Here is a 9,550-nt window from a genome sequence, read left to right as displayed (position 1 = left end):
ACCATATTGTTATGCGTAGGTTGTTAGGAGTCCTGTTAAGATAGACTAGGTTGTTAGGGTTTATCTCTACTTTCTTTCTCTCCAAGATGTAATCTCCAACAACTTGTATGCGATGTACAGGGAGGTGCATCCCTGCTATATTATTATTAACACACACACGTCGCCCACAGCGGGTAAGACGTTTCCGCCATCGCACATGGTAATCAGAGCCTTCCTCTTCCAATCTAGCCTCCCGATTGCATCTAGTGCATAGCCATGTCTTCATCCTCCGGCGCGGCTCAACCTAGCCTCAATGGCCAGGTCACCGAAAAGCTCAACTGCACGAACTACGTGCTATGGCGCACGCAGGTCACACCCCACCTGCGGGGCGCCGGTGTCTTCGGCTACGTCAATGGCACCGTGCCCGAGCCGGCCAAACTCCACGTCACCAAGGACAAGGATGGCAAGGAGACTTCTGCGCCCAACCATCTCCACCCACTTTGGGTCCGGGAGGATCAACAGGTGCTTGGCTATTTGCTGAGTACCCTCTCCAAGGAGGTGCTGGTCGCGGTCACCGCGATCACCACGACGCGCGAACTCTGGGTGGCACTGGCGGGCATGTTCTCATCCCAGTCACTCAGCCGCATCAAAAACATCAGGAATGCGCTCATCAACGCGCAGAAGGGCAACCAATCGGTCGCCTCCTACTTCGCCTCCCTGCGCGGCCTTGCTGATGAACTCGCCACCGCCAACAAGCCTATCCAGGATGACAAATTGATCTCATACATCCTCCATGGCCTGGACGTCGACTACCAGCCGCTCGTCTCTGCCCTTGACGCCTGCGTCACACCCGTCACCCTCGACGAGCTCTATGCCATGCTGAGTAACTTTGATCAGCGCATGACCCAGTTCCATGGCTCTTCCGGCGGCTTCAAGTCCTCTGCCAACGCCGCATCTCGCGGCCGTGGTGGCGTCCCTCGCTCGCGTTGATCTCCCTGCAACAAGGGGTAGTCAGGAGGTAACGGCAACGGTGGCGGCTCCTCCAACTCTCGCAACGGACGCTCCACCAACTCCAAGCCTCACCATGGCGGCGGCTCCGGCAGGTCGTCCATATGCGCCCCGCTGTCAGATCTGTGGCAAGTTTGGGCCCATGGCTAAGGACTGCTGGTACCGCTACAATGAAGATGACAACTCCTCCCAAGACGAGGACAAGGTTGTTGCAGCTGCGGACGGCTCCTACGGCGTTGACACGAATTGGTACGTCGACAGTGGGGCTACCAATCACATCACCAACGAGCTCGAGAAGGTCACCATGAAGGAAAAATACTGTGGCAAAAATCAAATCTACACTTCCAACAGCAAAGGTATGAGGATCAGTCACGTTGTTCACTCACTTTTTAGTACCCCTCGTCGTAAAATGTATCTAAAGAAAATTTTGCTAGTTCCTAGTGCCGTTAAGAATCTTCTTTCTTTTCATAGAATTGACATTGACAACCATGTCTTCCTTGAGTTTCATCCTTATTTTTTCTTGATCAAGGATCAGGCAACGAAGAAAATTCTCTATCGAGGTAGATGCGTTCGAGGGCTCTACCCGTTGATCCCGGAGCGTAGAAGATTCAATAAACAAGCTTGTGGTTTTGCCAAACTCTCGTCAACACGGTGGCACGATCAATTAGGACATGCTGCTCTCTCTTAGTTGAAAATTTGCTTAGGAAAAATAAGCTCCCGTATGTTGGTGAGCGTGATCTTGAAACTATTTGTGATTCTTGTCAACGAAAAAAAAGTCATCAATTGCCTTATCCGATATCTACTAGTGTTTCTACCAAACCCTTGCAATTAATCTTCTCTGATGTTTGGGGCCCTGCCCCTAGTTCTGTTGGTAGACATTCTTATTATGTGAGCGTCATAGATGACTACAGCAAATTCTCTTGGATCTATCTTCTCAAAAGAAGATCCGATGTCTTTCAAGTTTTTCAAAACTTGCAACCTCTCGTTGAACGAAAATTCAATAGTAAGATCATTGCAATCTGATTGGGGAGGGGAGTACGAAAAATTAAACTCCTTCTTCCAAACCCTTGGAATATCACATCATGTGTCATGCCCTCATGCTCATCAACAGAATGGCTCTGCTGAACGCAAGCACAGACACATAGTTGAGGTTGCGTTAGCCCTCCTAGCTGGCGTATCCATGCCTCTCAAGTTCTGGCAGATGAGGCTTTTCTCACAGCCGTTCATATCATAAATATGCTTCCTAGTCGTGTCATTAATAATGAAACTCCACTAGAAAGACTTCTTCACACTAAACCCGACTACAAATCTCTTCGTGTCTTCGGGTGTGCCTGTAGGCCCAATCTTCGCCCATACAACAACTGTAAGCTCATGTTTCGCTCAAAACAGTGTGTTTTTCTAGGCTATAGCACCCAATATAAAGGTGTCAAGTGCCTCGACGTTGCCACTGGCCGTGTCTATATTTAACGAGACGTTGTCTTTGATGAAACCAAATTTCCTTTTGTTGATCTTCACCCCCAATGCCGGTGCTCTCCTTCACCAAGAGATTCTTCTTTTGCCTCCTCATCTCTCCGCTGCTGATCAAGGGGGAAACAATTGTGATGATCAACTGCTGACTAACCCTCTTACTGATGATGTGCATGAGCCTTGTGGTATTACAGGTGAAAACAACGAAGAAAATGGCGAAAACAGAGAAGAAAACGGTGAAGAAAACCCTCCACCAGAGCTACATTTTATGTGCCCGGAATCTGGAGACAAATCCTCCTTGGGATCAGCGGCAGCAAACGCGCCAGGGGTAGCGGCTGCACGCACACCCGCCTCGGACCAGGCGCGCGCCATGCGGTCGTCGTCCACGGGCTGCGGCGCGTCACCACCTCCGCGCCAATCGCCATCTGCCACATGTCATCCCATGGTTGGCGCGGGCAGCGCACGCTTCACCAACCAACCGGTGTGCTACAAGCGACGCCACCCGGCTCGCTCGACCAGCATGGGGCCCAAAGCTAGCGCGGAATCCAGCGCCGATGCGCGCGTGCACACGCGCCCGACCAGCGTCCGACCCGAGGTTGATTCGCCATTGTCTGGCCATGATGATCCTACTCCTCCGTTTGGATCTTCTGCGGATTCTACACGCGCACGATTGCTGTCCTCCACCACAGGAAATCCGAGTGGGGCAGAACCCTGCTACAGCGCGTCGATCTTCCTCGGGATCGGACCCTACAGAAACTCTTGTTCAGCCTGCGGGATCCTCTGTGGCTGAAAATCTAGCTACTTCTCCGCGGCTTACACGATTACAAAAGGGAGTAATACAACATGTTAAATACAAACGTGTAACAAAATATGGCATGGTTTGTTCTACAGATGAACCAGGTGAACCTCATACCCTAGAAGAAGCACTTGGTGATGAAAAATGGAAGAAAGCAATGAATGAAGAATACATGGCCCTAAGGAAAAATTACACATGGCACTTAGTTCCTCCACGGCAAGGTAAAAATTTAATTGATTACATGTGGGTATTCAGGATCAAGAGAAAATCTGATGGAACTATTGACCGTTACAAGGCTAGACTTCGTTGCAAAGGGATTTAAACAATAGTATGGCATAGACTATGAGGATACCTTTAGTCCAGTTGTGAAAGTTGCAACCATCCGTCTTGTTTTGTCTATTGTTGTTTCTAGGGGCTGGAGTCTCAGACAGCTAGACGTACAGAACGTGTTTCCTCACGGTGTTTTGGAAGAGGAAGTGTACATGAAGCAACCTCCTGGGTTTGAAAGCAAAAGTTCTCCCTCTTATGTGTGTAAACTTGACAAGGCACTTTATGCATAGAAGCAAGCACCGAGAGCATGGTACTCTCATCTCTGTCATAAAATGCAAGCACTTGGCTTTATTCCATCCAAATCAGACACTTCTTTGTTCATTTACAACAATTCCAACACATGCATATTTGTTTTAATATATGTTGATGATATCATTGTGACAAGCTCATCAAATGAAGCAACCACAAGACTGTTGAAAGATTTGAGTGCAGATTTTGCTCTAAAGGACCTTGGTGACTTGCATCATTTTCTTGGAATTGAGGTGAAGAAACATACAAATGAACTTCATCTCAGGAAAAGTATGCAGCTGATCTGGTAAAAAAGGCTGGTCTGCAAGGTTGTAAGCCTACACCTACTCCATTATCCAGCTCAGAAAAGTTGTCTTTCAAAGAAGGTAATCTCTTGAGTCAAGAAGATAGCACAAAATACAGGAGCTTGGTAGGAGCACTTCAATATCTCACTCTGGCCAGACCTGATATATCTTTTGTTGTCAACAAAGTGTGCCAGTTTCTTCATGCACCTACTAATGTTCATTTTACTTCTGCAAAACAAATAGTGAGATATGTCAAAGGAACTTTGAGCATTGGCCTAGATTTCAGCAAACCATCCTCTCATCTTGTCAGTGCCTTCTCTGACTCTGATTGGGCAGGATGCCTGGATGACAGGCACTGCACTTGTGGTTTTGCAATCTTTTTTGGACCAAATCTAGTCTCATGGTGTGCTCTAAAACAAGCTACTGTTTCTAGATCCAACATAGAGGCAGAATATAAAGCACTGGCGGATGCTATAGCTGAAGTTATATGGATTCAATCCATGCTGAAAGAACTGGGCATAAAGAACACACCAGCTCCATGTCTGTGGTGTGATAACCTTGGTGCAACTTATCTATCTGCCAATCCAGTTTTTCATGCAAAAACAAAACATATTGAAATAGATTTTCACTTTGTTCGAGAGTGAGTTGCTCAAAAGCAACCTGATTTCGCTTTGTTCACTCCAAAGATCATCTTGCAGATGGATTTACAAAGGCTTTGCCTGTGAGAAGCTTTGAGAATTTTAAACATAATCTAAACTTGATGAAGTTGTGATTAAGGGGGGGGGGGGGGTGTCAAGCATGCATCATCTGCCGCACCATATTGTTATGCGTAGGTTGTTAGGAGTCCTGTTAAGATAGACTAGGTTGTTAGGGTTTATCTCTATCTAGTTATCTTTCTTTTTCTCCAAGATGTAATCTCCAACAACTTGTATGTGTTATATAGGGAGGTGTACCCCTGCTATATTAATACGTACACGTCGCCCACATCAGGTAAGACGTTTCCGCCATCGCGGACGTGCACCGACTGCGCCGGATGCACCAGCTGATCCAACCAGGCCAGCAAGAAATGCTGCGAACATCCCTTTACAGAGGGTCGCGTTTCTAGTTGGGCTCTAGATGGGCTTAAGAGGCGAGTTCGACTCCCCTAGTGTATCTAGTGCCTAGTGTATCTAGATGACCTAGCAATCCGTAAGTTGACAGAGAACGCGTCCAGGAGCAACATTAACGCAAAGGAGGACAACCGAGTCTAGTACCATTTCCTTTCAACATTTTTTATAGGTGATGTTGAGATCTAAAATCCTGAAGACAAAATTTTAATAAATGTAACCAAAGAGCACATAATAGGGAAATCACATCATGAAAATTTCGGGCGATGCCAAGCAAAACCAAATCCCGACCAACTGGGGACGCTGCAATGCTTTAAATACCCATCGACCATAGCCTTTAAATGGTGTGTGTGTGTCCCTCTTCACCTGCAATGTGAGTATGTGCACGTCTTCACTAACACAACAACCAAAGCATCATCCCACTCCTACCACCACCATATGCCAATATAAAGGTCTTGGGAGTTTGCGATTTACACTAATCCCTAGTCAATTTTCATTTGATAAGTTGCTAGTGTGGGTAGGCTGCCTAATCATATCGATTGGTCTCATGGTTTAGAATCCGATTTGATCGCGTGTTCACTTGGTTTTTTAGGATTTGTTAACAATCAATGTCTTATCTGTGGTGGTCCTAAGTCCTTATCTATTTATTTATTTTATTTTTATGCTTGTTGGTGATAAGACCATCATCTGGTGAGTTCATTTGAGATGTCAGACTGCCTCAAATGACAGAAAGTGACTGGAGTTGGAACTCGGGGTAAACTAGGCATTGGAGGCATACAGGAAGATTTATGAGCAATTTTGCTATACCCCTCGAGGTATCGGAGGCATACTGGTAGCTGATAACCGATAGTCGTAAGATTCAAATGGTGCACTTGAAGATCTGGCCATTTTATCCGGTTTACAAAGCCCCCTTGGTCGATGGTTAAAGATTTATGAGCAACTTTGCATTTCCTGCACACTGGGGAGGATTTGCATGTAGAGATCTTTGTCAGTCCGAGCCTGACTGAGGAACATAATGCAAGCGGTGAAACGCACTCCCCACATGTTTCCAAGCAGTGGATATCACAAGAACAAGAAGGAATCGGATCTAGAAGGAGAATGAGATAATGTACTGATTAAAGATACATATATTGGAGTAATGAGAGCAATCATGGGAGATGATAGCCAAATGAGAACAATCAACGAAGATGATGCATAATAAATAATTCAGACTTGAAACAAACACCTAGACACTTCAGGGTTCCACCACAAAAAATCACTAATAGAATCGTTTTTCAAGCAGTCAATGGGTGCATTTCAATATCTACGCTTGATATTCTTTTATGAATTTTGTGTCCTAGTGTATTTCCCAGGCTTGAAATTATTTGTTGCCTCTTAATGTGTTTTTAATCATGCTGAAACAGAGAGTTAGATACGGTGGTGATCTTTTACAAGCCTCACGTCATGTGAAGATCTTTTACAAGCCTCACGTCACTAGATACAGCGGTGATGCTGATGTTGAACAAACTAGGATGAAAATATCCCAGAGTTGTTGTAGCAGAACCAGAAGCAACAGCCAAATTCCTAAAAAAACATCTGGGGTAGTAGTTCAAAGAACCAAGAGCATCTTCTGCCAAACAGATGGCCAGTACACTGAATCTTACTCGCAAATCAAGCATCTGCTGCCACACATGACTGGTCAAAAGCACCACAGATTTCAGCAAATCAAGACTACATCAAGACTGCATGGCTCCACAACGAACATTCAGAAACCTGGCATCAGAGGACAGAGCAGACTTTCCAGGGAGAGTGCAACAGAGAAATATTTCAGAGTCACAGGATCAAACAAGAATATATGAGACGATTTTCTTCCTAAAACAGCCACGGGCATGACACTAGGTACAATCGACAGAGACTGAATGTATCTATTATATACTAAAAGGAAAATACGGGTCAAAAATAGAGGAATTTGCTAGAAAATCCGATGTTAATCAGAAATATCTGACCGTTAGTTTAATACGTGGTAAAACAATAACCATTGGAATTTTATAATATCTCTTTGACATTAAAGTTGAGATAAATAACCAACCTTTGCCATTATAGAAAAAAAACGATTCATCTCTTTTATATTAACATAAATATATTTTTTAACATCAGAAAGTAACGGTTATTTATCTAACCCTACACAAATTTTTCTTTCAACAGTTTCGACACCATATATTGAGCTGAACAGAGAAACACACCAAGGGCCAGGGCTAAAGTAAACAGGTCAACTCTTTCAACAGAGAAACATAGAGTGCCATTTTTTCTTTCAATGGTATCGACACCATATATTGAGGTCTAATAAGAATTTTAAAATGGACACATGAACAACAGTTTGATAGAGATGAAACATAATCACAAATCAGCAGCCAATTGATTTGGGGAGAATATTACTATGTTTCTATACGATGAAAGTGTCACGCCTCTCGACCATTTGTTCTCAGGAAAACTACCACACCGTCAAGTTCTCGGGAGCGACGTGACCGCTCCACGCCTTTGCACACCAAGTGCCATGGCCGATGACGGCCCTCGGTTCAGCACCGAAACAGCAACAGCAAAACCAGGTGGCGGGCTAAAAGAACCCTGTCGAAAAGATTGTAGACAGATAACGTGGGAATTCAGGCCAGGGGGAGACATTGACTGTCACTCCAAACTTTCAGAAAACCTCACGTCACATCACCGGGAACAAACAGATGTCTTGCCGACAAGCAGACAAGAAAGCAGGTGCAATGGAGAAGCACCAAAACTTTCATAATTGGAGGCACTTTCAGCTCCCTTGCGCGCAACTCAAAACTTTCTGAAAACGTCATAGAAAGACAGAACTTTTAGAAGGCTCATAACACCTGATACAGCGGTGCACAACCACAAGCAAAGAAAATATAAAGATCCCAAAGTACTCAACCGGACCAAGCTGTAGAGAAAATCCCAAAAATTAATTGGCAGAACCAAGATCAACCTGCAGACAGACAAACAGATCACAAGAATACTGAATCTTCCTGACACTCCAACATTTGGTGCCCCACAGCAAGCGGTCAAATAGCACTACAGCTCACAAGGACGAATCAGATACAGAACTAGAATCAAGACTGCACAATCTTATCCGTCACCTGATTAAGATTCAGACAATCAACAAAATATATTTTCTCTATGGGATCATTCAGACTTCAAGCAGACATCCGGGTTACCCCACAAACATTCAGGAACTAGCTTCTCATCACCAGACAAGGCGTCGAGGCACCATCCCAGCAAGAGTGTCAAGCACAGAAAATTTTCAAAGGGAGGGGATAAAACAAGCATGTATTGACACCATTTTCTTTCTTTTCAACACCGAATATATTGAGATATTTGTAGGATTCTTAAAACTAGCACGTGGAGATGTTGCATGATCTTATCCATCAGCTGATAAGGCACGGTTACTGACAGACATCATATGTTACTCTGATTATTCAGAAACTTTCGCAAGTAGACAGATAACACATCCAGGAGCAAGGTTAATGCAAAGCAAGACAACTGAGTCTTCCTTTCAACATTTTTTACAGCTGATGTTGAGATCTAACATCTTGAAGGACAAAATCACCCAAAAATATAAAAACATAACCAAAGAGCACATAATAGGGAAGAATGTCATGAAAACTCTAGATGATGCCAAGCAAAACCAAATCCCAATCAATTGGTGACGCTGCAAAGCTTTAAATACCCACCGACCATAGCCTTTAAGGGCTCCTTTGATACAAAGGAAATGCATAGGATTTTTACAGGATTTGGATCCTTAGGATTTTTTCCTGTGATGGTCGTTTGATTTGTAGGATTGAAATCCTTAGGATTTTTTCCATAGGATTCATTTATACTACATTTTGGAGGAAACTTTTTCATCCACTCAAACTTCTTTGTAGAATTCCTTTGCTTTTCTTGTGCTATCAAACACTTCTCCAAATCCCATAGGATACAAGAGGACATGACACTGTATTCCTACATTTTTCCTATTCCTGCGTTTTGAGAATCCTGAGAATCAAAGAGGCCCTAAATGTTGTATGTGTCCCTCTTCACTTTGCAACGAGAGTACGTGCACGTATTCACTAACACAACAACCAAAGCATCATCCCATTCCCACTATCACCATATGTCAATATAAAGGTCTTGGGAGTTTGCAATTTACACTGATTCATTGCCAGTTTCATTTCAGAAGTTGCTAGAGTGGGTGGGCTGCCTAATCATATAAATTGGTCTGGAAGTTAGGATCCAATTTGATTGCATGTTCACTTGGTTTTTAGGATTTGTTAACAATCAGTGTCTTATTTGTGGTGGTCCTA

At 44.2% G+C, this 9,550-nt stretch overlaps 1 pseudogene; it reads left to right on the top strand.

Annotated features, from left to right (window-relative positions):
- Window positions 1–735: 735 nt before the first annotated feature.
- LOC123118170 (uncharacterized) lies at window positions 736–874 on the top strand (annotated as a pseudogene).
- Window positions 875–9,550: the final 8,676 nt, after the last annotated feature.

The sequence above is a fragment of the Triticum aestivum genome, chromosome 5B (genome assembly GCF_018294505.1).
Source record: "Triticum aestivum cultivar Chinese Spring chromosome 5B, IWGSC CS RefSeq v2.1, whole genome shotgun sequence".
NCBI lineage: Eukaryota > Viridiplantae > Streptophyta > Magnoliopsida > Poales > Poaceae > Triticum > Triticum aestivum.
This window is presented reverse-complemented; position numbering and strand designations above follow the sequence as displayed.